Genomic DNA, 27367 nt, shown 5'->3' with positions numbered 1-27367 from the left:
TTCTTTCCAGTGAAGGAAGCCAACCTGAGGATTGCTATAGAAATTTCAGGTGGGTTGGAAGCAGGATGAACAACAGGATGTGTTCAGAGGTGAACAGAAGTGCTCAGGGATTCAGTTTGGAACTGACCTCATTAATATCTTTCCTAATCAGCTGGGCTCACATGGAGGAGCACATGGATCACTTCTGCAGCTGAGCCAGTGGAGAGCACGGGGGAGAGGACCTGGATGTCCCACAGGGAGGATGGAGCGACCTTGGGGCCCATTAGGAGAAGCAGTGTGAGGTGATGTCATGCAGGTAGTGTGTTTGCATCTTTTATCTGCTAACAACATCTCTTTAATCCCTATTAATAAAACTTGGCCCATTTGCTGGACTCTGGTCCGTGTGAATTGCCACAGGAAGAGGAAGTGGGGTAGAAGCTGATTGCAGGATGGCTGCAGGCACAGGAGGATGCTGCTAGTGCAGTGCTGGGAGATGGATTTAGCAGAGAGGGAAGTTCTGCTGCCTCCCTCGGAGGCTTTGGTTAGAGCTTGTCCAGCAAACAGCTCGGGGAGAGCAAGCTGCCAGTGGAAGAGGTGTGGAGGAGCACAGGGGATGCTGGAATTGGAAAGCTGATTGTGGGTACAGTTTGCAGAGGTCGGTGTGTTAGGACACCGTGCCACAGGATGGGAACATGGGCTGGGCTTGGAGCAGGCTGGGAATCCATCAGTGATGCCATGGAAGCACTGCCATTCCCAGGCAGGAATACCACTGCCCTGGTGTCAGGGCATGCCTGGGGCAGGCTGGAGGCTGGCAAGGAGGAGGCGATTGCACCCTACTGGTTTCACTTTGCCAGCCTTGCTGACATCTGTGCCTGCACCTGTCTGCCTGCACCGACATCTCCTCCAACCATCTCAGCTGGCTCCAGCCTCTCCAAACCTGGAATCTCCCTGTTTCCTCCCTTCCCAGCTTGCCACACAGGAGCATCATTAAGGCTGCCTAGGCAAGGAAATTATCCTACTGGTTTTTGTGGAGTTGGGGTAATACTGGAGTAATTAATTCATGTGATTCAGTGCTCCCAGTGCCAGGAGTAATGCTGGAGCATCCCTGCACTGGTGGGATTGCTCTCTGCAGGAGGTTTAGGATCAGGACTGCTCATGTTTTGCCTTTGGGGTGAGAAGTGCACTCTCAGCAGTGCTTGGCAATTCCCTCTGCCCCGTGGGCTTTCCCACAAAGTGCAATTGTGATTCCTGTTGCTTCCGAGTGGTTGGAGGGAGGGTCTAATTTTTGCAACATGCAGGCATCAGATATTGTGTTCAGCTCAAAGGTGGTAATGTAAATCTCTTTTTTTGCACCAGGGTTATTACCTTAATCAAATATTTATTTACAGCACACGTTGGCAAATGCAGGCTTGACATAAATCAATTTACTCCTGGTGTGTAGTGTTTAATGGGATTATTCTTCAGAGTAACTGAGCCTCCTTTGCCCAGATTGTTGTGGCTACCCCTGGATCTCTGGAAGTGCCCAAGGCCAGGCTGGACAGGGCTTGGAGCAACCTGAGATAGTGGAAGGTGTCCCTGCCCATGGCATGGGGTGGAACTGGGTGATTTTTAAAGTTCCTTCCAACCCAGACCATGCTGTGATTCCATGATTCAGTCTGAGATGGGAGGATCAGGATGCAGCTGGGTCTGTGTGGCAAACGGGCACATTCAGACAGAGAACTTCAGGCAGTGGGAGAGGCAGAAGCAGCAGGAGCCTTTTGTTCTTAGGAAAACGTTTACTAGCAACTTCTGGAAGCAGGTGGGAGATTGCTTCACACAGCTAAAGGATGCACTGCTCCAAGACACAGATTATTCCTCTGTTTAAGGCAAGGCATGGGGAAAAAAAAAAACCCAAGAGCTGCAATCTGCCCTGGATGGATAAAGTGCCTGTACAGTCAGCAGGTGATGAGTTTTAGGAGGCCATATGTTTATCCCTTCAGGTCCTGACATGGGAGAGTAGAAAGAAACCTGCTGGCAATGGCAGTGTCTGGGTTCTGTGCTTGGGATAACACAGCTGCACAGATGTGATCAGACTGCGCGCCAAGGCACAGGAATGAGGGAAAAGCTGTGTTTCCTGAGCTCTTCCTAGCCTGTGCTTGCTCTTAAGCCCATCTCCTGGCAATGGATACCTTCCTCCTTGCCACGGGATCGTGGGGAGATAACACTTCCCTGCAGGGAAGCTGACCCATGTCCCCAGGCCTTGCTGGCTGAGCTGGGTGCTTTGGGGCTTCCCCACGCTCAGGAATTTTGGTCTCTCCCCAATTCCTGTGCCTCATGAGGTCTCCATGGCCTCATCCTGACTCTTTCCCATGAGGATCCCTCTCCCTAGCACTGTGAGCAACAGAGAGCACATCCCTTGGATAATATGGTGACCTCTCAACAATGAGTCCAGCATGTGGGACAGCACCAGGGTCATCTGGATGAGTCCCCAAGGACACAGAGGGACAGAGCTGCTGTTTGCAGTCAGGCACCTCTTCCCCCACTGATCCTGTGCCACGTGGACACTGCTTCTCCTAATTCCTGAAGGGGAAGTGCCACAGCAGTGCTGGATGCAGAGAAGCAGCCTTGTGACCATGATACTCCTTGTTAGTCAGCTCCCAGGGAGGGGAGGATAGGTTTGCAGGAGGATTTTAGCTCCATGGGAGCTGGACACCGCTGGAGAGCAGGGATTAGATCATGGAGACGTGATCCCACTCCGGCTGCACTTATTCTCCACGGTGCTGACTAATGTGTGGTAAAGGATCCAGCAGGAATCCTGGCCTCAGTGTGTGCTTTTCCATGGCCTCACAGGCTGGTGGGCACCACAGAGTGCCACAGTGTCCCAGGGACTTGGCAATGAATTCTCATCCTTGCTCTCCTCGCTGGACACGTTGGCCCATATCCCTTCCTGAGGTTCCTCACCTGCTGCCAGGGGCATTTTTGAGACTTGTAGGTTGGTTGTACCCTCTGTATCATTCCCACCAGGTGAAGGTGGTTCCTTTGTGCCTTTGCTTTTCCCTCATTTTCTTTGGTGGGATCTCTGACTGCTCAGAGCTGAGTTTTTGAGGGTGGTGAAGGAGAGGAGGCAGCAGCAGAGTGCAAATTGATTTGTGCTGTCCCACGTCTCAGCCGTGCTCCTGCCTCTTGCCCAAGAGCATTCCTGTAGGGAACTGCACCACAGAGGAGTCTGCAGGACTGGTGCCTTGTGGGATGGGAGGGAATTGTCTGTCCCTCGTGGTGGTGTGAGGTTGCAGGGATACCACAGGGAACAAGGCTGCCTCCAAGCCCAGATGAATGGTGAAATCATGGCATGCAAGACACGAGGCCAAGGCGTTACCTGCTGGAAAGTGTTCATCCTGAGCCCATGCTAAGCTGCTGTCTTAGGTTGGAAGACGTGGCTGGGGGTGTGTATTCTATTTCCATCTGTTAGAGGAGGAGCAGTTATTTTCTGTTAATTGGGCGGTTTTCTTTATCTCTTCCACAAACCAGTCCTCCCTCTGGGAGATCTCTTCTGTTAATGGGCCATTGAGTGTCACTGCATGACTGATAAAATTCCATCATCCCATGGGGAGATGCTCTGCCCAGGGGGAGGAGCCAAGCATTCCTACCTGGATATGATCTGAGACTTGGGACACCACAGCAGTATTTTCCACTGCATTCCCAGAGGAACAGCCCTTTCCCACTGGATTCCCAGAGGAAGACCAGGCCCATCTACACCACTACTGAACCTTCAGAGGAAGACTACGCCCTTCTACAGGATCCCTGCTCCAGCAGAACCACAGCTGGCACTGCAGGAGGGCTGCAGCCACCATGGAATGGGACTGCTGCCACCACCCTGACACACAGGGTCAGGGTCAGCTCGTATTCTCATTCTGTCGGTGTTGGTTTGTATTACTGCATTGTTTATTTTATTTTTATTTTCTTCCCTAAAAAAAGAACTGTTATTCCTGCTCCCATATCTTTGCCTGAGAGCACCTTAATTTCAAAATTAGAACAATTCAGAGGGAGGGGGTTTACGTTTTCCATTTCAGGGGAAGCTCCTGCCTTCCTTAGCAGACACCTGTCTTTTCAAACCAAGTCAGCTGCCAAGCAGGAAAAGCCCGTGCCAGGCTCTCACAGCTCTCCCTTGCTCTGTCTGTGAGGATCACTGTCTTCAGCTCAGATGTTTTCCCAAGCAGACCTGATGTCTCTGCTGTGAGTTTATCCAGCTGTTATCAGCAGATGCCCTTCTTTGGTGACTCATGCCCTGCTCCCTGACCACATCCCCTTCTCCCGTTGCCCCCACCCACCACAACTCAGTCACACCACTCCTGTCACAAGCCAGGAGCTCTTCCTTCAGCCATGGAGACACTTCTGGCCCAGTCTGATGTAAGCTCCTCCTGAGTTCCTTTTCCCAAGGAGGCTCTGGAGTGGGAGTTTGCTGCCTCGTTACCAGGCTGGTCCTGGCCTGCACACTGCCCAGACCAGATCTACCCAGACTCTTTTTCTCCCTTAGTGCATTCTCCACAGGGACCAGTGCATCCCAATGGTACTGGAGATCGCCCAACAGCCCAGCACTCCCCAGCCTTGGCTGGTTTGTGTTTAAGATGTGACTTGTGAAGGGGGGAGCTGTGAAAACCCAGTGCTCAAAAACCTTTCCCATCTTCTGAGCATCCTGGAGCTGCAGGAAGTGACTTTCTGGTGTTACCCCATAAAAACAGCATTTTCTGCTGCTAAAGGAGGGAATTTTAGCATGAGAGGAACACTGAAAATCAAGGGGTCTATTTCCTTGCACCTAATTTAGGGCTATCCCTGTGCTTCTCTACCCCATTACACGTTGGTGCAATTTTATCTTCCCAGTCTCTTTTGAAGCCCTGTGGTGGAACTGCCTGGCACGGGATGAAAAAAGGTCATTTTTCACATGGGTGTCACTGCCCTTTATTTGGGGAAAGAGGAGCTGGCAAAATCCACCCCCCCCCCCCCCGCCCTTTCCTTGGAGAAGAAGTGTGGTGTGTGTACGATCCTGGGCTGGAAAAGCTGGATCAAACCTTGCTTTAGTCATCCCTAGTGAGCAGGCACAGCCACTGCCTCTGCTGAGGTCAGGCCCGGTGAAGGGGGAAGATGGATATCAGCTTAACCACGCTGCTGTTGCAGCCTGGAATGTGATGATATCCCTGCACGCCCTCCCAGATCCTGCAGGCAAGCCTGGAAACCCTGGGCTGTTTCTTGTTCAGGCAGGATTGTTGTTCCTCCCTCTGGCACCTGACGGGGTGGGCTGGCTCCTGCCCTTGTCCCCTCCCTGTCCCCTCCCTCAGAGGTACAGAGCTTCCTGCAGGAAAGCTCTGCCAGGGCACAGAGCTGGAGCTCGGTTGCCCAAGCAGCCTCCCCAGTGGCCCATCTTGTGCTGGGAGCACTGGGCTTGGATGGATGCTTTGTGCTGTCCCTGATTGATGCCAGAAGGAAATCCTCCTGCTGGAAACACCTTTCCATTGGGAAGGACAGGTTAATTACCACATCTGCCTCGTTTACTTTGTGCTGATGTGCTCCCTTCACTACCTCCCTTTTCCTCCTCCTTCTCCATGTTCTTCTAGTCCATCCATAGCTGCATCTCCCCCTCCTTGGAGCTCCCATTTTACCTTTTCAATGACCTGCTGCATCCCAGAGGATTGAGTTCTTTTCCTGGCAGGTCTCCCTGCGGGTTTGGCTGCTCCCTGGGCCTGGAAGGGCTTTGCAGATGTGTGTAAACACCTTCTTACTCCTGCCAGAAACCACTGCACTGTTCCTCCTGCAGGAAAGGACAGGATAAATCCACTGCTTTGGTTTCCTGCTGGAGCAGGACAGTGCAGTGTCCCTCCCAAAACCAGCTGTTTAGCTCCACAAACTACACAAGTTAACACAGGAGTGGGATTGTTCCAGAATTTCTGGAGGCTGGATGGCAGCGGAGTTGTGGTAAACCAATCATTGCTCAAAAATGAACTTTGTTTTCCTCTCTTTCTCCTCAGCTTCCCTTATAATTAGTGCTGCAGGCTCCAAAGGTGCCACTTGCTTACAGGATTGCCTTCGCCTGGAGTGGGTTCTGGAACGGCCACTGAGCTCAAGTCCATCTCATGGCTGCTGCAGGTTCCTGGAGGGATTTCTTCCTGAATTCCCATCTCTGTTACCATCAGGGGACAACACTCAGAAGAGAACATTGAGGGCCACAAAGTGCCAAAGTCACCTCAGCTGTTCAGCTGCCCTTGGTCTCAAAGCAGCTGAGCCACTTGTGATTCACCCAAAGCCTGAAGCAGAGCAGGGTAATAAATCTCATATTCTCTGCCCCTACCTGGTGCTGTAACCTCTCCTGAACTCCCTCCTCACCCTGCATTCCCTGGAGAGAGGAGGCAATGCACCTGGAGGAATGTTCCACATTGAGATGTCTCCACAAAGGGACATCCCAGCACCACCAGGCTGAGAGCCCAGTGCTTCTCCACCTGGCTGGCACCTCCAGGTGGGAAGGAGGGACAGAATGCAGGGGATATGGCTGGGAATCCTGCATCCCTCGCTCCTGCTGCTTGTTTCATGGCAGGAAGAAGGAATTTACAGCCTGGTGCTGCATGGCTCAGTGAGAAGCAGAAATAGAGAAATAGAGAAATAGAGAAATAGAGAAATACAGAAATACAGAAATACAGGCTGGGTAGGGAATGGATGGAGAGCAGCCCTGAGGAGAAGGACTTGTCAAGAAGCTCAGCAGGACCCAGCCACATGCATCTGCAGCCCAGAAAATCCCCATGTGCTGGGCTGATCCCACAGCGTGGGCAGCAGGGAAGGGAGGAATTCTCTCTGCCCTGCTCAGATGAGACCCCACCTGCAGAGCTGTGTCCAGCCCTGGAGTCAAAGCAGAAGGATGTGGAACTACAGTACAGCTCCAAGGGCTGAAGCCCCTCTGCTCTGGAGCCAGGCTGGGAGAGCTGAGGGTCCTCACCTGGAGAGGAGAAGGATCCAGAGAGAGCTCTGAGCCCCTTCCAGGGCCTAAAGGGCTCCAGGAGAGCTGGAGAGGGACTGGGGACAAGGCATGGGGGGACAGGACACAGGGAATGGCTTCCCACTGCCAGAGAGCAGGGACAGATGGGATATTGGGAAGGAATTGTTCCCTGGGAGGGTGGGCAGGCTCTGGCACAGGGTGCCCAGAGCAGCTGTGGCTGCCCCTGGATCCCTGGCAGTGTCCAAGGCCAGGAGCCACCTGGGATAGTGGAAGGTGTCCCTGCCCATGGCAGGGGGTGGACACTGGATGATCTTTAAGGTCCCTTCCAACCCACACCATTCTATGATTTTATGGGATCAAAACTTTTGCTTGCAGGGTGAACTGGGGGGATTTTGGGACTGGGAAGTTGCAGCTGCTCTGCATCCGCTGGGCGTAACTGCACACACAAGCTCTCTGCAGAAGAGGAAGCTGGTGGGAAGAGCCCTGCCTGGTGCTTTGCAGAGCAGCTGGGGGATGTCTGGGTTTGGCTGGAGCAGCTGGCCACCCTTAGAGTCCCTCCTCACCCAGGAGTCCCTCGGGAACCAGCAGTGGGATCAAAACACATCGAGGTGGTTTACTACAGCTGCACTGGCCAGGCTTGCTTTGCTACAAGACCAGGCCACTGAATTCACCAGGGTTCAGAGCCTTGGCTAAATAAGAGCAACTTCCTCCTGCCTGGGTTAACAAACTATGATTTACTCTTTGCCTACATAGTTTCAAAAGGAAGGAAGTGAGAAGCAGAAAGGCAATCCTTTGAGGGAATGTGCTATAAATGATAATGGTCCTTCAGGAGCACCCAGAAATTTAGGAAGATGACACGAGAGCAGCTCTTTTCCAGGCTTTGCCCTGGATCAGCAAGGGCTGGCTGTGCCTGGTGCTGATTTTCCAGGCTGGGGTAGGGCTGGGCTGTTGGAGACAGGGTGGTTCAGGTACAGCCCAAGAGCATCACCTGAGCCAAAGGAGCGCGGTGCTGGCCCTGGATTCACAAAACTTCATTCCTTTTTTTTTGCTTGCAAGCAGGAGCAGTCCTTACAGCCAAGTTTTCCCAACTCCCTCTGGCTCTCAGTGTCTTTTCCTGCCTGTTCTGCTTCCTCTGAAGATCCTAAACGCTGGAGTGGCTCCGATGCCTCCCGTGGCTGCAGGTGAGCAAAAGGTGGGCTCTGCAGCAGGGGAATCCCTGCTCCACCACACCCAGGCAGCCTGGTGTGTGTGTGGGATTCCTCAGGGAGCCACAAAGGAATGCTTCCTCCGGGCTGGGCCACAGATCCCATCCTGCACAAGAGCATCAGGAAAAGGTTGGCAGTCCAGCAGCACAACCTTTGGTCCTGGTGCAGCTCTCCAGCAGCCTTCAGCTTCGAAGAAGAGCGAGGGAATTCCCAGTGCTGGGGATTTCCTTTGGCTTCTGTCAGAAGCTGCCTGCAGAGGACCTGGGGTGACAACCAGCTGGGGACCTGCTGGCCTGGCCCCCACAGCTGTGGAGCACCATCACTGCTGTCCTGGGGCTCCTCCCGTGCCAGGGGAAGGGGATTGCAGCTGCTTTTGTTGGTGTCACTGGGGTGGTGGCATCTCCTGGCAGCATTTCTGTGGCACTGGGGTAGAGACATTGCCTGAGGACACCTCTGTGGGACTAGGATAATGACATTTCCTGGGGTGTTCCTGTGGGACTGGGATGGTGACATCTCCTGGGGGCATTGAACTGAGTTTGTCCCCAGAGGTGACCTTGAGATTACTGTTGAAATCGGACTTGTAGGTGAATATTGGACCTCACGAAGGAGTTTAGCAGGTTACAAATAGGTTTGGCAGTTCTAGAGCTTATTGCACCAAGCAGTTTGGTGATAGGAACACAGTTCAGTATAGGAGACTTATGACCATGGAGAATGATTCCTGAAAAGCAGCAATAACAGGGGATAATGTCATCCCCTGGATGCATTTCCAGAGGTGTCTCCAGTGCAGCACCAGGGACACCGGTCAGGACTTTCAGTGAGATACCAGAATTCCCCCCTTTCCCTTGGAGCTGGGAGCTGGCCAAGGCTTTGAGGAGCAGAATGGGATGCCCAGCCCTGCCTTTGTCCCAGCACCAGGACTTTGTGCAGGAGGAGTTTCTTGCCAGCTTCAGGCATCCCTGCTCTCCCAGGGCTCTGGGACAAAGCTCCCTTTCACCTTGGAGCATCCGGAACGCATAATGGGGCAGCAATTACTGCTGCAAGCTCGGGCCTGGTGGATGGGTGGCGAGCAGCCAGGGATTGTTCATCAGGCCTGTTGCTGCTGGGATTTTGCTGCTGTGCAGGAATTTGTCTGCACCAGGGGGGCTTTGTGTCTGGCTGAACCCCTGGGAGGCTGCTGGGAGCCCTAGCCCAGGAATGTGTGGGGCAGGAACAAGCCAGAATCCAAGCAAAACCTGCTGAACTGATCCCAAGTGGATTTTGGGTCAGGATGAGCTTTTCCCTGAGACAGGGAGGAGGTATCAACAGGCTTCTCCCCTCTTGGAGGGATGGGTTTATGCATTCCTGCATTTACCGAGTGGTCCCTCAGGCTGCTGGTCTCTCATTCCCAGATCCTATTGCTCCATCATAGTTTGGGTTGGAAAGGACCTTAAAGCTCACCATGTTCCACCCCTTCCCTGAGCAGGGACACCTTCCACCAGACTAGGCTGCTCCAAGCTCCCTCCAACATGGCCTTGGACACTTCCAGGGATGGGCCAGCTGCTGTGGGCAGCCTGTGCCAGGCCCTCCCCACCCTCAAGGACATGCACAGGCCATGAAGGGGAAGCTGGGCACTGAGGCCAGTAGGAAGCAGGTCTGACTGTGCTCCAAAGAGGAGTCCAGGCCCTGCCATCCCAGCCTCTTCTGCAGTTTGTCTGGGAGCTACTCCATGGGATGATCAGGGAAGGCTGCTCGGTGCTCCGCAGCAGCTGGGGAGATCCTGAAGGAGATTCCTGCTCCTGGGATGGTGTGAGAGGGGGTCAGGGCAGATGGGATCTGTCCCCCCAGCATCCTCCTTCAGCACCAGATCCTTGGCTTGTCCTGGTCAACGTTTTTTGCTCGTTTGCAAAACAGGAGGCCTGGAACTTCCCCCACACGGAAGGAGACCTGGAGCTTAGATTTCCACTGCCACCTCCTGCCTCTGTGGGATGAAACCAGAACTCCTGCCCTTCCCCACCCCACCAGACCACTCCAGTTGGGGGTGGACAGCTGGGGGGAGCCCCAGCCCCAGCCTAAAACCCATGGGAAGGGAAAGCAGGATTAGGGCAGAGGGGGGAAAGCCCTGCAGCGTGGAGGAGCAGGAGGGTCCGAGACACCCGGCACTGCAGCCTGCTCAGGAAATGGGCTTTTCCTTAGGCAGTTCCACACAGCTCTAATTAAATCACGGGATTAGAGCCATGTCATTCCTCACTCATCTGCTGCCAAGTGCCCGTTCCAAGGGAGTGCCCTCCATGAAAGGGAAAACTGCCTGTGGAGTGCCCCGGCTGCCACGGAGTCACTCCCTGATGGCACTGCATTGCAGATGGGCTGTCTGGAACGTGCCATTCCCCTGATCCCCAGCTGCAGGCCTGGCAGGAAGATTCCAGCATGGATAATCCCCTCCTGGCCCGCTCCGGGCAAGCCCTTCAAAGGGGCAGTTGGCACAGAGCGTAAAATTGACATGATTTTCTAAGAGGAGCAAGATCACAGAGTCATCACTGTGGCTGGAAAAGCCCTCTAAGCTCGAGTGCAACCACTAAACCATGTCCGCAACATGCCCTGTAAATATCACAGGGTCTGCAACCCATAGAAAGGGAGGAGAAAGTGCAGGGAACAAAACTTCACCTTCCAGCAAGCATAACCATCCTTAAAATAAAAAGATATCCCAGCAGCCAGCAGCAGAAGAACCTTCACGGTGCAAAATGGAGTCTCCTTCAATTTGCTTTTTTTGTTGGCAGATGATATAAATTTCCCATCCCATGGCAGACCTGGGCTGTGCCCATGGATTAGAGAGAGATTTGGGAGGTTGCTCAGCTTACATTTTGGCACTGGTTTTCCTTCTGTTGCTTCACAGAGAAGTTTCCAGGAAGATCTGGAGCAAAGGGAAAGGTTTCTGTTGTGCCACCATGACCCTGTGAGTTATCACCACGCTTTGGGGAGCTGGGTAACCTGGTTTGGTGAAAAAAGGCCCCTTTGCTGTGGCCCATGTGCAGAAAAACACCTCAGGAGAGCTGGAGAGGGACTTGGGACAAGGCATGGAGGGACAGGACACAGGGAATGGCTTCCCACTGCCAGAGGGCAGGGATGGATGGGATATTGGGAAGGAATTGTTCCCTGGGAGAGTGGGCAGGCTCTGGCACAGGGTGCCCAGAGCAGCTGTGGCTGCCCCTGGATCCCTGGCAGTGTCCAAGGCCAGGTTGAACAGGGCTTGGAGCAGCCTGGGATAGTGGAAGTTGTTCCTGCCCATGGCAGGGGTGGACTGAAGGATGGTCCTGAAAGTCCTGAAGGTCCCTCCCAACCCCAACCATTCTGTGATCCCATGAACACAGCTCTTTGAAACCTTCCTGCTCTGTTATCTACAAATTCCCACTTCCCAGTCACTGGAGCAGATGACACTCGGATTTCCCTTGCTTCTTCAGTGTGAAAGCCCACAAAGGTTTTCCTGGTGGTGCTGCTGCCACAGGATCCATGGCATGGATTTAACCTTGGCTGTCTGCCCCATTCAGTCACTTTGCTGCATAATTACTCTTGGGGAAGCTGGTTTTCCCCATTTTCTGCTTTCCTGGCTGGAGGCAGAGGATGTCTTAGTTTTCATTTACTCCTGGACAAGCTCTCAATGCCTCCTGCTTGTGCAGAGCTGAAGAAAACCTGAGAAAATCCTCCCCAAGAAGCAGCATCTTCCTACAAATCCAGTTTATCCCTGGAGGTGGTTAAACCCCAAACAAGGGTTTGGAGCAGTGGCCTCCAGGGATCTTTTCAGGGAATTGCTCTGGTTTGGTGATCCCAGTGTCCTGCAGAGTTCCCATTTCCCCTCCTCCCCTGCTCTGCTGGTCCTCAGCAAACCCATGGCATGGGAAAGGACATCCCTAACCCTGCCCAGATCTCCCCATGGAGAGCGGAGCCTTAAAGCTTTGGAGCAAGGACCAAATATTTACCTTCCCCAGGGTTTGCCCGAGGGAATTCAGGTAGCAGAGCCGAGAGGGGAATGGTGAGGGGAGCTGTTTGCTTTCCAAACCGGACCAGCAAGTGCCTACGGAATTACCTGGATGCCAGAGAACGTTCAGCCATAAATCTTATTAACAGCGCTCTGCAGCAAGGCAGATGTGAGGGAAGGGAAATAAAAGGAGACAAATGAGGAGGGGGACGGGTCTGGAATGATAAAGAAAGGAAGGGGGCGAGCCCTGGTTTGCAGCCGGAGGTTTTTATGGGCAGGGCTTCAGCTCTGTGAGGAAATCAGCTGGAACAGGTCTGGCAGGATGCCTCTCCAAGAGAGCTCTTCTTGCAGAATACCAATGATTTGCATCCGAAATAAAAGGCTCAAGAGCAGCTCTTTCAGGAGCTCTCCCTGTGCCAGGGCAGGAGTGGGCCGGTGGAGGGAGTGGAGCACAAAACAACACCTGCCTTGGAGAAGGGAAGTGATCCAAAAGGTTGGAGGACACATTTCCATACCAGCCCCCTTTGAGGCAGAATAGCCAGGCTTTCTTTTCCATGGAATCCCAGAATAGTTTGGGTTGGATTGGACCTTAAAGCCCATCCCATTCCACCCCCTGCCATGGGCAGGGACACCTTCCACTATCCCAGGGTGCTCCCTGTCCAACCTGGCCTGGAACACTTCCAGGGATCCAGGGGCAGCCACAGCTGCTCGGGGCACCCTGTGCCAGGGCCTGCCCACTCTTTTAATTTGTTGCTTTTCTTGCCTGTTTTGCCCTGTCTGTGATGCAGGGACAGTGTGCTGTCCCCATGTCCCAAACCCAGCTACTCTGACCCTGGAAATTGCTCTGAGGAAGGCTCTGGGAAGGGCTGGGAGCTCTGAGAAAAGGAAACACCTCTGTTTGCAGAGCGAGGGTGGGTTCCAAGCTGCCTGTGCCCACTCCAAGCTCTCCCAGCCACATGCCAAGGCTTCAAAATCTTCCTGCTGGTTGCCAGGAGCCTCTAATGGCAAATGGAGTGGGGACAGAGGGCCAGCAGGAATTACAGCCTCACAGGAGGATGCTCCCAGCATTTCCCTTCTTCTGGAGGACTGGAACAGGCTTTATCCGGTCCTTGCAACCCTGCGAGGTGCCAGCATGCCCAATTTTCCAGACAGCTCAGCTTCGGCTGCAGTCTGTGCCTTTCCCCTCCCCGAGCTGGTGAGGTGAGAAATCCGCCTCGGGCAGGCTGTTTCCCTGAGGAGGAGGTGGGAGAAGGCTTTCAGACAGCAAGGCTGTGCCCCCAGGCACGTTTCCAGGCCCCCAAAATACACTTCCCGGGGATGCTGATCCCCAGGCTCCATCCTTGCTGCCGTGGGGATCCCACGCTTGCGTCAGGAAAGGCGACCGCCGCTGCACCGCTCCTGGATTTTACCTCAATGGGAAAAAGGGACCGTGCAAAGCTGCTGCAGAGCCCCTGCTGGGTGGGAAATGTGTCCATTCATGCCAGGAGAGGGCTTGGACACAGAGTGCCTTGAGCAAGCCGAGGTGATGCCCAGATCCAGGCTGCCATCTGCTCCCCGCAGGACAGGCTGTCATTCCAGGGCACTGGTGCCACATCCAGCCCTTTGCTTCTGCTTATCAGCTGGTGACAAGGGCTGGCAGGAGCAGAGCCAGGATTTAAAAGCTGTGTTCCAAACCCTGCTCTGCTGCTTGTTCTGGGTCACCTGCAAGGCCACGCAAAGCTTATTGTCAAAGTCTGGCTCGGAAGTGGCTGAAACCTGATGGATTTATACCCGGAGAGCCAGAGACCATGGCAGTGACTGCTCCAGCTCCGAAGGAATTCAGAGAGGAGGAGAGGGTCAACAGAGAAGGGGACAGGTCTGGCTTGCTCTTGATTTTACTTTCCTGGTGTAGTGACGTTTTGCTTAAACATCAGGTTTTTTTTAATAGCAAGTGCTAGAAAATATTTCAGAAACCCTTCCTTGCCAGTATGCTGCTCCTTTCTAAACCTTGCGCCTTCCAGATCTCCCAAAACAAACTGCTGTGGCCACAGGCAGCCATTGCTTTGGTAGCCCAAGCTGCTGAGGATGAAAACACACTGGACCATCAGTCAGGCCGCTCCTGGCTACCAAAAAGCCCTTGGGACTGGCAGCATCCAATATTGATGGTTTCTGTCCTGGTCTGCAGTGACAGCACACAGGGAATGGCTTCCCACTTCCAGAGGGCAGGGATGGATGGGATATTGGGAAGGAATTGTTCCCTGGGAGGGTGGGCAGGCCCTGGCACAGGGTGCCCAGAGCAGCTGGGGCACCCTGGGCTAGTGGAAGGTGTTCCTGCCCATGGCAGGGGGGTGGAACTGGTTGGTTTTGAAGGTCCCTCCCAACCCAAATCCTTTGATGATGATGATGGGTCTCTGATTTTTTCCAGCCTTGTGTGCCAGGCAGTTGCCTGTGCTGAAAGCCTGGGTAAGAGCAAGTTGGGGAAAACATCTTTAGGAAGTGTCTTTAAAATGTTTTGTTGATGCATTTCCGCTATTTTTCATCAAGCCCGAGGGGGCTGATATGCAACTGAAAACAGTTTCGTTGTTTTCCAGCTCCTCGAGGGCTGCTCCAGGCAGGAAAGCTGCTCTGAACTGACTTCCAAATGAGAGTAATTAAAGCAAAGGAGGCTTTTGCGGGGAAGAGCTCCTGGCTGGATGGCTCAAGGTAATTGTCCCGGGGCAGCTCCCAGGCTGTGCTGGGGATGGGATGGGATGGTTTAACACTGCACAGACTTCTCCCTCCTTCCCATTATTTTCCCATTTCCACCAGGCCACAGCACGTGCCTGGGATGTCCCTGTCATCCCAACCTGCTTTAAGGGACCTCTACCTGAGCCTGCCTGGTGTCACCCAAGGTTTTAAGGAGATTTAGTGTCCCCCACACCCCTGGGGGAAAGGGAAGTTGGGAGCAAGGTGGGATTTGGAGTTCTGGAAACTCTGGAGAGTTGATTTCTTTCCCCAGCAAACACCAGAGGCCGATTTTGCAACCTTAGCACAAAGCAAGGAGAAGAAAGCACTTAATGTGGCAAGAGCTGCCAATTTCACAACAATTGTCAAGAAACAGTGAACTGAAATATCCCCTAAGGGTGGGGGAAATGTCAAGCCCGAGCAGTTGTAACTGTTTTTTTTTTTACCTGCATTCACACATCGCATCCCTCCTTGGGGATGTTTCTGCTCCTCTGACACTTCCTGACCTTTCTCAAAACGTTCTTCCACCCCCAGCAGGGGAGCAAGGGGCTTTGCCACACCTCAGTTCTTCTTCTCACCTCTGCCAGAGTTGCTTTCCCTCACAAATTGTCACTGTCACCCTTTGCAGTGGAGGCTTTTGCTTGTTTTGGTGCCTGGTGCTGGCTCCAGAGCCCACCTGGAGCTCTGACAAGTTTTACCCTCAATGCCCTTGGCCAACTTGGAGGAAGGACAGTTTAGACTGGATAGCAGGAGAAATTTCCTTATGGAAAGCCTGGCCAGGGCAATGGTGGAAGGCTGGAAGTGTCCAGTGTGTGGATGTGGCACTTGGGGACAGGGTTTTGGTGGAGCTGGCAGTGTTTAGGTTAATGGTTGGAATTGATGATCTTTTTCAACTTTACCTCTTCCTTCTTCAGCTCCCTATTTTTTATCCAGGCTTTGAAGGCCTCTCCTAAATATTGCTGTTTTCTTGGATTTGTGGTGTTGTACTTTCACTGCTGCTATTTTTTTTTTTTTTTGGGGGGGGGGGAGGGGAGGTGGGGAGTGAAATGTGATAAAAGGAAGTAGAAGAAAGGTTTCTCTTTCTGTTTTGTTTTTTTTTTTTTTTTTTTTTTTTAATTTCTTAAAGCCAGAAATGAGCTAATGGAAAATAGGAAAAGAACATGAAAATGCCCCAGTTCTTTCAAAATAGCTCCTGGGTAATTTCCACCCTCAATCACAGATTTTGTGCACCAGTAAAAAAATATCAACTGTATTTCTCCTGTGGAACACGGAGATTTTCCTTTGTCCACATGCCTTGGGCACTGACCTGGGGATGTGGGGAGGCTTTCCCTGGGTTTTGGTGGCTTTGAAAGCCCCGTTGTTCCTTCACAGGGATCCTTTATGCTGATCGTGCACATTCTGCGGGCATCTGTCAGCAGAGGAGGGGCGAAATTGCTGAAATGGGTAATAAAGGAGATGAAAACAATCCGTGCTGGCCTCTGCATAATAACCAGCTGATATTAAGCCTAAGCCCAGCTGAAAACAGTTAATAATAAATGGGCATTAATTAAAGCTAAATTACAGGGGAAGGTGCAGGCCTGGCTCTCAATCCAATTAGAGGCCTGGAATTCCTAACGGGGAGAATCTGTCCGGCTGGGAATGAATGATCAAAGGCTGGGGGAGCAACAGCAGGGCTGTGTCAGGGTTTAGGTGATGCCCTGGACAGGGAAGAGGCCAGAGGAGGATTAAGAGAGAGCTGTGGCCAGACAGCTCCTTTCGGTTTGCCATACGCCCCCAGCCCAGAAGCTTTGGGATGAGTCCTGATGGGAATGAGATATTCATTGGAGACCCCTCATGGTGAAAACAGGAGGGAAGGGGCAAAACTGAGGCTGGTCCAAGGCTGGATCTGACTCTGACGTGCTGTGTGCATGAGGAAGGAGAGGCAGAGTTGCCCTCAACTTGGCAAGGGAGGAGCTGGGAAGTGAGGATGTGATGCAAGGAGGAGCTGCAGCTGGAGCACAGCACTTCACCAGCTCTGGCAGCCCCAGCACTGCCAAAACGGGGGGACAGGCCACCAAGGGTCGCTGAGCTGCTGGAAGGGTTCCTCTGAACCAGCAGCTTCAGGCTGCTCACACTCTTGAGGACAGAAGGCTGAGTTTTAAACCTCACTGGGGTTGAAAACAGCTTTGGAATGTGCCATCTTCCAAACACCCCAAACAGCTTTTTTTAAAAAGGTGTTTAAAGAAGCTTTGGAGTGCACCATCTTCCAAGCACCAACTATGAGGAAAAATACCGTGTTTTGAAAGCTGATCTGAGAAAAAATACAGCGTTTTGAAGCTTGGGGTGTTTAAGGCAGACCTTCAGACATGTCCCACAAATGAGAGAGAGCATCAACAATACCCAGAAAAGGCTCTCCTGCTCCAGAACTCCACTTGTTTGCTGTTTCTCCTCCTGGCCCAGATGTGCGGTTCAAGACTAAAGGGAATGTTCTCCCTCAGGAACAACCGTGGGGATATTTTGGTTGAATGCAACGAGGAGAACGCGTTTTGGCACCCGGACTCAGCACAGCCCGGCCTTACAAGCACCCACAGAGGCAATTGAGAAGGGTGCTCCAATTTGGACTTGTCCCCTGTGAAATGACCCACGAGGTGCAGGCTGATCCATCCATGTGGGGCTGGGATCCCTCCTGGAGCAGGGATGGCTGGCACAGGGGAGGCGTTGGGGCTTGCTGGGAGCAGACCGAGCCCAGAGGAAGGAGCCAGGGAAAAGGAGCTGGCAAAGCTTCGTCTCCTGGGCACAGCTGTGCCAGAAGCAGCCAGTCCCTGGCTTGGAGCAGGAATTCCAGGCGTGTCCCTGCAGGCAGAGCACGAAGGATGCTCCACAAATCCCACACTGGTGGGCAAGGCTGGGTTTGCTGCAGCACAGCCACGCTGCCTCCAAGGAGCAGCAGGAGGGGGCCTGTCTCCCCAAATACTGATGCAGCCACGGAGAATGAGCTGAGCCCAGAAATATTTTGATTATCCTTTTCCAAAGGAATCTGCATTTGCAGAGGCTTGAGCACAGAATCACAGGGTGGTTTGGGCTGGGAGGGATTTCAGAGATCACCTCATTCCAACTTCCCTGCCATGGGCAGGGCTTGTTTCCTGGTGCCAGGCCTGGGCATGCTGAGAGCGAGAGCAATTTTGTGGGATGCTCGGCTGAGGTTTAATAGTTCTGGAAAGAAATCAAAACCCTTTTGTCCTCAGAGGTGCAGTGGATCCACCACAATTCCAGCATTGGCACCTTTGACACCGGGACCTGATGTCTCAAAGAACATGGCTCTGTTTTGAATTTCTGCCACTTAAATTGTGGAATATCCTGAATTTGGAAGGGACTCACAAGGATCATTGAGTCATGGAGTATCAGTATTAAAGACTTCAGCAGGATGATGGGGTCCTGTTGTGTAGGAAACTGCTTTCAATCCATTCAGCTGTATCCAAGATGATTTCTTTCCCTTCCTGACCTGCAGAGATTATTATGGAAAAACAATTCTTTAGATGGTACAGCAGAAGGAATAAAAATAGCTGAACAGATGAACTAGCCTCCCTGGCAGTACAAATACTTCCAAGTGCTCATAGAACAGGGAAAATGAAGCCTGTAGCAGGAAACAGAGGGAATCCCTACACAAAAGAAGGAAATTTGGGAAGAATGACTAATCCAGGAGAGGAAACTAGGTGCAGTGGCTGGCTGCTAGCACGGCAAGTGTCTCTCAAAGCATCAATGTGCCGGTCCAGCAGGGCAAAACAACCTGGAATAGCTGACATTCTTGGAGGGGCAGGGCTCCTGGGATCTCCCAGGGGGCTGGGGGACAGAGGCTCTGAGGGGTCAGGTGAAGAATGGAGTGGGATAAAAGCAGAGATTGCCTTTACATGCCAGCCTGTGAAGTGCTTGCATCTGGGTGACATCAAGGTGATTTATGAGGGAAGCCCAATTAAGGTTCCCAGTGCTGGGAGCTGTTTTTCCTGGGAGGAATGATGACAGGAGCAGAGCTTGCTGGCTCCTGCAGCCTCCTGTGCGCACCTGCCCTGCGCTCTGAGCCTTTCCTTGCAAGAGGCACCCAAGTGCCCACAACAAGCAAAGACAACTCTGGTCCATTTTTCCCATCCCATCTGTCGCCTCTGTGGTGTCAGCAGAGCTGTCCTCCCTTCCCAGGGCTCTCCACCCTTGGAATTCCAGGGAGGGAAGCTGTGGGGCTTCAGCTTTGGCTTTAACCACAATTATTCAGGGGAATGGTTTGACATGGTGATGAACAAGGGCCCATATTTCAGAGGTGACTTGGTTGCAGCCCTGTAAGCTCTGAGGAAGTGGGAGAAGAGATAAGGAAGTGAGGAGAAGCTGGAAAACAGGCCCTCGCTATCTCTTCCACCTGGAGCAAAGGACCGGGCAGCACTGCTTGAGGCATGGATGAGACCGATGAGAAACCACTCAGCTTCATCTGCAGCTTTCTTCTGCCAAGACATGAGCTCACCAGGGGAATAAATTCATGCAGAGGCCCCTCCACAGCCCATCCCTGACCTTTTGGAGAGCAGCATCCCACTGGCTTGGGGGTGTCATGTGAGCAAAGACACTGGAGAATGTCCACTGCACAGCTGATGTCCCACCTTGTCACTGCCAACCCTTCCCTGTGTGCCAGGCTGGTCAGAACCCATTTAACGCCACCCCACTGCCTTCAGGGGGGGCTTGGCTGCTCCAGCAGAGCTCAGAGCCAACAGCCTCAGCCCCTGTCACCCTCCTGTATGTGGATTCAGGATTCTGAGACCTTGACCCTGCCTGGAGGAGCCCTGGATCTGGAAGGCGGAGTGGCTGTGGTGTCTGGGCTTGGGTCAGGTCAGAGCAGGCTCCTGGCCCCAGGTTAATGATGGATGGATGTGCCAGGCCCAGACCAGGGGTTATCTCAACTATTTGGGTTATTCTAGGCATCTGCCTTATCTCAGTGTCCAGCCTTCTCCCTGATCCTGGATTGTGAAGAACAGGTTTTATCCCCACGGCCTTCAGACTTTCTGTCAGGGAACTAAGGGGAGAAGTAAGAAGTCTCTGTCTATGACAGGGGGGTTGAAATGAGATGATCTCTAAGGTCCTTTCCAACCCAAACCATTCTGTGATTCCATGAATTCATGAATTTGCTTTGAACAGGGAGGTGCAGTTCTCCTTGCAGGCTGGAAAAATCACATGAGGCACAGTGGGAGCCCATGGAGAAAGGGAGATGGGCTTGTCATGCTGATCCCTCTCTCTTCTATTTTATGCATCCTAAAAACCCCTTTCCCCTGATCTTTTAGGCTGGGGGTGGTACCTGGGCTTTGGTCACTGCTCCCCTTTAGTCTTTTTGAATTGGAGTCCTTCAGAGGGACTGATCTCTCTTCTCTACCCCTGGATACCTTTCCCAAAAGGACAGAGTGTCTCCTGGATTATCACAGGAATATGAACAGGAGATTGTGGTCAGAACAGAGGCTCCAAGGCTGTCTGGGTCCATTTGGGTTTTGCCTCTGGCTGGATTCTTGGATATCTCACGGGGAGTGATTCATGCCTGGGCCTCTCTTTGTGGCAGGGGTTTGTGTAACAGCTCTCTGTGATGTATAATAAGAGCTGAGTGAGTGAGTGATGAATTCTTCCCTCACTCAGGATATTTATAGCTTTTTCTCTTTCTCCTCCAGCGAGTCACCTATTTTCGCACGGCTTGTGGGCGGTCCATGTCAGCGAGGCTCCAGCTCCTCTGCCAGGGCTGGGGGACACTGGCCACAGGCTCCAGAGTTTCTCAGGACAGATCCCCTTGTGTGTGAAATCAAGCTAAAAGCCACGACACCACGCAGTTCCCTCTTTATTTTCAGTGGCCCCAAGGGTCACATTTCCCATTGCTCCTCCAGACTCACATTTTCCTTCTCACTTTGCACAGGAGCTGGCTCTCAGTATCCTGTTGTGGAAGCTGGGATTCTGTTGGGATCATCCCTTCCAAGGTGCACTAGCTCTGACCAGACCAGGTGGGATGAGATCCAGAGCATCTGGTGTGGGGTTTTTACCATCCTCATGATCACACATAATGGGGACTAACATGGATTTTCACCAGGAGCTTATTACTACTCCTGTGTCCCAAAAATGTGCCTGGATACGTTTTCTCCTGGAGGGCTCAGGAAAGGGGAGCAGTCACCAGCTAAGTTTCAAAGATGTCCATCCATCCATCCATCCATCCATCCATCCATCCATCCATCCATCCATCCATCTCCAGGATATCTCCAGGATGGACGGAGATGCAGCATCATGTGGAAAGCTGGAGCCACAGGGATGGAGGCTTGCACAATGGAGCTTCCAGCCTTAGGGGAATCTCCTGTCTAAGCAGAAGAATAATTTATGTTTTAAAATACTTTATCTGTGACGTTCTTCAAGGAGAGTTTTGTGTCTCCTTCCATCTTCCATTATGGCAGTAATATTAAAAATAGACTAAAATTGAAGTAAAATGATATTTTGAGGGCTTTTTATTTCTAGGCTTAACCCACTGCTTCTGTTTCTCCCCCCACATTTTGTTTTTTTTGTTGTTTTGTTGGGGTTTTTTTTACACCGAGAGGACTTCCCCCACTGAGAATGCTTTCAGCTCCCCTTTCCCTGGCCATCCCCCCGCTCCAGGCTGCTCCAGGGTTATCCCTCATCTCCCCCTCCCTCTGCCCGGGGTGGGGGGGGTTTCCTTGTACCATCCTCCTGCAGCTCTGTGCACTTGTGCGCTCCTCCTCTTCCCACAGCCTGATTTATGGGGTTTGTCTTTCCCTTTTACATCGCACCTGATTGCTGCGACCTCTGCTCCCTGCATAGCTCGAATTCCTCGGGGGGGGGGGGGCTGTGGGCCACCGGGAGGGGCTTTCTCCTTTCCTGGGCCACTCCAGACCCCACCGAGGGGTCCCTCAGCACGTCCATCCTCTGCCCAGGTGGCTGGAGAATGAAGGGGGTCTCCAGGGAGGATGCCCGGCCTTGAGTGGCAAAGAAGGCAAAACCAGGGTCACCCCTGCCCTGGGGATGTGCTGCAACCCCCAGCCCACCCCAAAATCTCATCTGTCTCCTTCCCTGGAGCTGGGGAGATGTGCTGGACCTCCTCTGGGATGGGGTGTGATGGGGTCGGAGAGAGGCCAGTGACACTGGGACAGGAATCTTGGTTTCCTGGTCTCATCAGTCCTTCCCTTTCCCTTCCCAGCCCCTGCACAGGATTTCTCAGATCTCTCAGGTTTACACCTGGTAGAGCCAGGGCTATTCAGACAATGAGGGCTGGAGAATATCCCAAATTCCTGAGGGTGCTCCTGCTTGTTTGTGTTGGCAGCTTTCCCCTAGGCAGGATCCATCTCCCACCATATCCAAGGGATCAGGATGAATGAGCCCTGCTCTGCTATGTTCCCTTCAGCCTCAGCTCACCTCCCACGTTACAAAAAGGACCATTTTGGAGGTGGGCCAGGTCCAACTCCTTTGGGGGATGCTCCTCTTGCCTGGGATTCCTGCAGCAGCTGGGACTGTCCCTCCCTGGTGTCTCCCTGTCTGGCTCTGAGCTGAGGCACAGCCTGGGGATGGATCAACAGGGACCCAGGCTGAGGTTGGGACACAGATTCATCAATCATCACCCTCCATCCCCGATTCCCCTTCCCTCCAACAGCTGAGGGTGAGCAAGAGTGGGGGAGCTTTTCCCTCTGTGGTGTGTGGGAGCTGCACTTCCCTGGGAGTTAAAGTCTCCCAGATGAGAGTGAGATGGTCACTGGAATTTAATTTATTCAATCTGCAGGCAGGGGCAGAGCACCCAACACTCCCCAGCACCCCACTGCAACCAGGGACACAAAGTGAGGGCACAGAGACCCGAGGCTTTTCCCACCTGGCTTTTTCCACCTTGGCTTTGTCACAGCAACCTTTCACCCCAGACAAAGCTTTGGGGCCAGGGATCCCATTTTAGGGACGTCTCTGATGCCAAGAATGAGAGCAGGCAGTGTTTGGGTCAGCTGGGATGGCTCCCACAGGGGTTTCCCACATTTGCTGGTGTTTAAGATCTCCTTTTTTTTTTTTCCTTGGAGAAGGAGCAGAACACCTGATTTTTCACTCTGCACTTCGGGAATTTCATGGCTCAGAATCTCACCCTCAGGACAGCGATTAGTTACTTATTACAGACACAGTGGTGGGGGGCAACTCTCTCCCTGTCTCTCAAAGTGGGACAGAGACAAGCTCAAACCTCTGGGAGAACAGGGTTTTATCTCCAGCTCTCAAGGGGCCTCGTGGGTGGAAAACCTCAGCCTGCTGGGGCTTGGTCCCTGCAGTCACCCTCTGTTTCCTCTGACTGTCCTACTTTACTTGTTAGCACAACTTCTGCTGTTAGAAGGGACAAAACCGCTTCCAGCAAGCTGTTGCAAAATCCTGAAACAGGAGTAAAACTCAGGACTTCATTTTTAGTTTGGGTTGGGTGGGTTTTTTTGTTTTGGTTTGGTTTTAGGTTTTCTTTTGTTTTGGTTTGGTTTTAGGGTTTTTTTGTTTGTTTTTTGTTTGTTTTTTTTTTTTTAATGCTAAGCACTGGCTTCTTTCCAATCTGCTGCGTCACCCAGGAGGCTGCACCCTTGTGACATCTGAGAGGGAAGATGGGGCTCCTCAGCATGAAAAGTTACCCCCAGGATGTGGAACTTGTGCTAAACCACAAAGCTTGGGATGAAATTCCCAGAAGCTGGCATCACGTGGAGGAGCTGGCATTTCAGGGAAGGCAAGAGGCACAGTCCTCATGATTCTCCCTGCATTAATCCCCTGGCAGGCAAGGACCTTGCTGGAGGTGTTTGGGACAGGAATGTGACATGAAACACATGGGGTGCTGGAACTGAAGTGGGAGGATTTGGATTTCACCTGGAACACGAGCACTTGGAATCACTGGGAGATGCCCCAGCCTTCGTGACTGGTTTGTGGTGATGACTGACAGCAAACTGCGCTGCCAGACCTCTCACTGCAGTGATCCCACATCTGCAGGTGCCCTGCAGTGGTTCATTCCTGCCTGACACGCGCTGGGAGCCGAGCTGGGCCCAGGGACCCCTCCCCACCATTTCTCCTCCCTGAGGAGCCTTTTGCTGCCTCTCGTTTGCAGCTGGGGGTGATGGAGCTGATGTTGTGGGGATACCCAGAGAGGGGAAATCCCACCCTGCACGCCCCTGCCACATCCAGCCCCGCTGCCTCCTGCCCTGAGCCAGGGCTGGTGGCACCAGAGCAGCTGTGGCTGCCCCTGGATCCCTGCAAGTGTCCCAGGCCAGCTTGGATGGGGCTTGGAGCAACCTGGGCTAGTGGAAGGTGTCCCTGCCCTGCAGGAGGTGGAATGGGATGAGATTTAAGGTCCTTGCAACACAAATTATTCTGGGATTTTGTGATTCTGATACTCTCCTCCTGTCTCATCCTGGGAATGGTTGCCATGGGGCTTTCCTGTGTTTTGGCTGATGTGGTGCTTGATGCTGTATCCATGGGTTTGCTCAGCTCTGCCCATAGGAATTCCAGTTTGTATTTCTTCCTCCTCCCAGCCTGCACTAAGATCATGTCTGATGAGCAGCCTGGCTGGGAAAATGTGATTGGGATTGATTTTGTTGCCTGCAGCCGGTGCTGATTGGAGATTCTGCCACTGTTTTGTTTCAGAAGTCGATTTCCTTGTAATACTTCCACAGAGAGGACTTGCTGCTTTCCCTCTGAGACATTAGGCCTTGCCCTGAGCGGTCTGGGCTCAAAACTGATTTTTTCACGCTGTTCTTTTCTCACAGAAATTGCTGCACCCAGCTCAGCCAAGGCTGGGGTTTCATTCTCTCTTCTTGCTTCCCATTTCTCCTCCTGCAGGGGAAGGGACTCTCCCATCCCACCTGCTCGGGATGTCCCCCTGGAGCTGCTGGAAATGATGTCCCATGCTTTGCTAATCCCCGGGGAGGTGAGAGCAGCCTGAAGCAAGACCCCGTGTCATCAGGTCAGCCTGAAAATCACCTGGAAAACTGCCACGGGAAGCCTGGAGCAAAGCACTGGGAATTGTATCTGCTGGGAAAGGTGGGGAAGGAGGGGCCAAACCTGCAGGGAATGGGATTTAAGGGACTTGCTGTCTCCATTTACACCCTGTGCATGTCCAGAGCTTGTTTGTGAGCAATTAAGGCAAAGTCTTAAGCAGAGCTGGAGAGCACGATTAAGTAATTAACAGTAATTAAAGGCACCTTATCCATGTATGTGGTGTTGGGGATGGAGTGAGGAATTCAGGGTTATGCTTAACCCCTCCCTGCTCTGAAAAGGCACAGATCAGTCCCCTTTTGAGATGGAGAGAGGAGGGGGAAAGAAAACATCTGAGCCTTGCAGAATTCCCTGTGTTATTTTCCCAATCAGACCTGAAGCTGCCAAGGTTCCTCTCACCCAAAAGGGCACCTTTTAAAGGATTTTCCTTTTCAGAGTTGTGCCACACAGTGCAAAGCTCCCAGGCCTTCTCCTGCTGTTTCAGGTAATAAATCTGTTTATTGAAGCTCTTCCTCTGCCATGAGACCTCTCACAAGTTCTATATTTGCCCTTGCTAGGGCTTTTCTATGAAAAAAAAAAAAAAAAAAAACAAACCCAAATAAATGTGTCAGGGCTTCTGGTTTCTGCCAGCACCAGGAGGGGTTTGGAGAGTGAGTTATTACATTGGACCTGGAAGCTGGATTTAGTTCTGCTGTGTTCCCAAGGATCAGTCTGTAGGGAAAAGCCAGTCTAGGATCTGCAAGGATGCAAAAGAATACAGGTTTAGGGGGACTTTGAGGAGAAAAGTAATTTTGTTTTTTTTTTTTTTTTTTTTTCCCCAATTTAGCAATTGGATCCACAGTGGATTGATTAAAGCAAAAGGGAGGTCTCAGGAAGGTCCCCACGTGAATTAGTCCCCCTGGGATAGTCAGGAATAACTTTTCTGGGTAGGGCAAAGCCTCAGGAGCAGGGCTGAGGGGAATGAGAGACAAACTCCCTTTGCCTGCTGCTCTCCCTCTCGTTATTATCCACACATAAATTACCCACATTCTTTGCAAGCTGGGTCTTGTCTTGACTGAGGGAGTTCAGATCATCAGAAATGCACCAGTTTTCCTGCACATTTCCTGACACAAGGAGCTCCAAGGGGGGCAGGAGCCTGGGAGCAGGGGGGAAATAGGATAAGGTTTCTCCTGCTGCCATTTCTGAGAGATTCCTGGGATTCCTGGGCTACCAATACTGGAAATTTTTGGGTACCCAGTGAGAAAACAGCCCCAACATGGAGAATACCCCTTGTACCCTGCCCAAATTTCATTATATACCTTCAATAATGCAAAATTCCTTCCAAAATTCCCAGTGAAAAGCCATCTCAGAGCAAGCACGATCCATCCGTGCACTGTTGTCTCAGCATTATCCAAGGTCACTGTGCCTCCCTTCTTGTCCCCCCTCACTGTGGCACTTTGCCACCAGCATTTCCATGAAATGCCTCCTTTTTTGATGAATCCTTGGGTTTTTTTTTTTTATTTTGTGGATGGGCAGGGAAGAGCAGCACTGGCTGCTTTCCAAGCAGCTCCAGTGCAGATGCCAAGGTTTGCACAGGGGCCTCTCTCCCGCCCTGGTTAATGGATCACCAGGACATGACCTGGCTGAGGCTGCTGGGAACAGGGGCTGGATAAACACCCACTCCATGGGCAACATTCCCACTTCAGGGCTTGGCAGAAATTTGGGGTGCCCAGGTAAACAGACCCTCTCCCAAAACACCTCATTCTCACCCCAAAAAAGCATCCCTGCCACCTCCAGCTGAGAGTCTGGGGGATACCCTGAGTTTCTTATCCCAGAGCAGAAATCATTTGGGACCCAATAGTTTAACAGGGACATGGACGGGTCACAGAGATCTGTGATTGCCTCCATAAATACATCCATGGTGTGGGGAAAGGCATAACCCAGCACAGGATGGGAAAAGCCGTGGGCTGGACATGGAACCACCAGGAGAAATACAGAACTGTAGAACTCAAAAAGCTCTTTAAGATCATGGAGTCCAAATACTCTGCCCAAAACTGCCAAGGTCATCACTAAACCGTGTCCCCAAGTGTCACATCCACACCTTAAAGCTCCTCTTCAAGAGGGGCAGAAGGAGCTAAGGGAATATTTGCAATATATCCTTCCCTGCGTGCAATTTTATATATATATATATATATATATATATATATATATATATATGGTATATATTTCTATACCAGAACATGGATGGGGGATATAAACACCCGTATAAAAATATACATAAATATATGTAAACCCCCTCACATATCCAGAACTTCTTTACCAGGAATTACAAATAAGGAACTTGAATATCTCAGCAGACATCTCCCTCCCCTCTTGCCACGTCACTCTCTCCATTATCCAGCTAAAAATAAAGGAGCCTTGAGCACCCAAGTCTCCCATGGGCCCCTGGATGATAAACATCAAGCCTTGGTGTTAGCAACCCCTCCTCCCCAGGGCTGGGAGCAGCAGCCTCTGCACCCAGAGGCTCCAGCCCCATGGTGTGGGATGAGGGTGTTGCTCATGGACCCCAAATCCTCTTCTCCCAGGCTTTCCCTCATCCAGAGCTAAGCC

The 27367-nt window shown here is 52.2% G+C and overlaps 1 long non-coding RNA gene across 2 annotated transcripts; it reads left to right on the top strand.

Annotated features, from left to right (window-relative positions):
- Nucleotides 1–26611, top strand: LOC137477503 (uncharacterized). 2 transcript variants are annotated; one of them, XR_011001032.1, is made up of 3 exons: nucleotides 1–295; nucleotides 14662–14773; nucleotides 24623–26611. It is a non-coding gene; the product is annotated as an uncharacterized lncRNA (long non-coding RNA). The 2 variants fall into 2 exon arrangements; XR_011001033.1 differs by lacking the exon at nucleotides 24623–26611 and adding an exon at nucleotides 20464–20538.
- Nucleotides 26612–27367: the final 756 nt, after the last annotated feature.

Source organism: Anomalospiza imberbis, chromosome 7 (genome assembly GCF_031753505.1).
Source record: "Anomalospiza imberbis isolate Cuckoo-Finch-1a 21T00152 chromosome 7, ASM3175350v1, whole genome shotgun sequence".
Lineage (NCBI taxonomy): Eukaryota > Metazoa > Chordata > Aves > Passeriformes > Viduidae > Anomalospiza > Anomalospiza imberbis.
The sequence above is the reverse complement of the archived record's forward strand: the minus strand, read 5'-3'. Positions and strand labels throughout refer to the sequence as shown.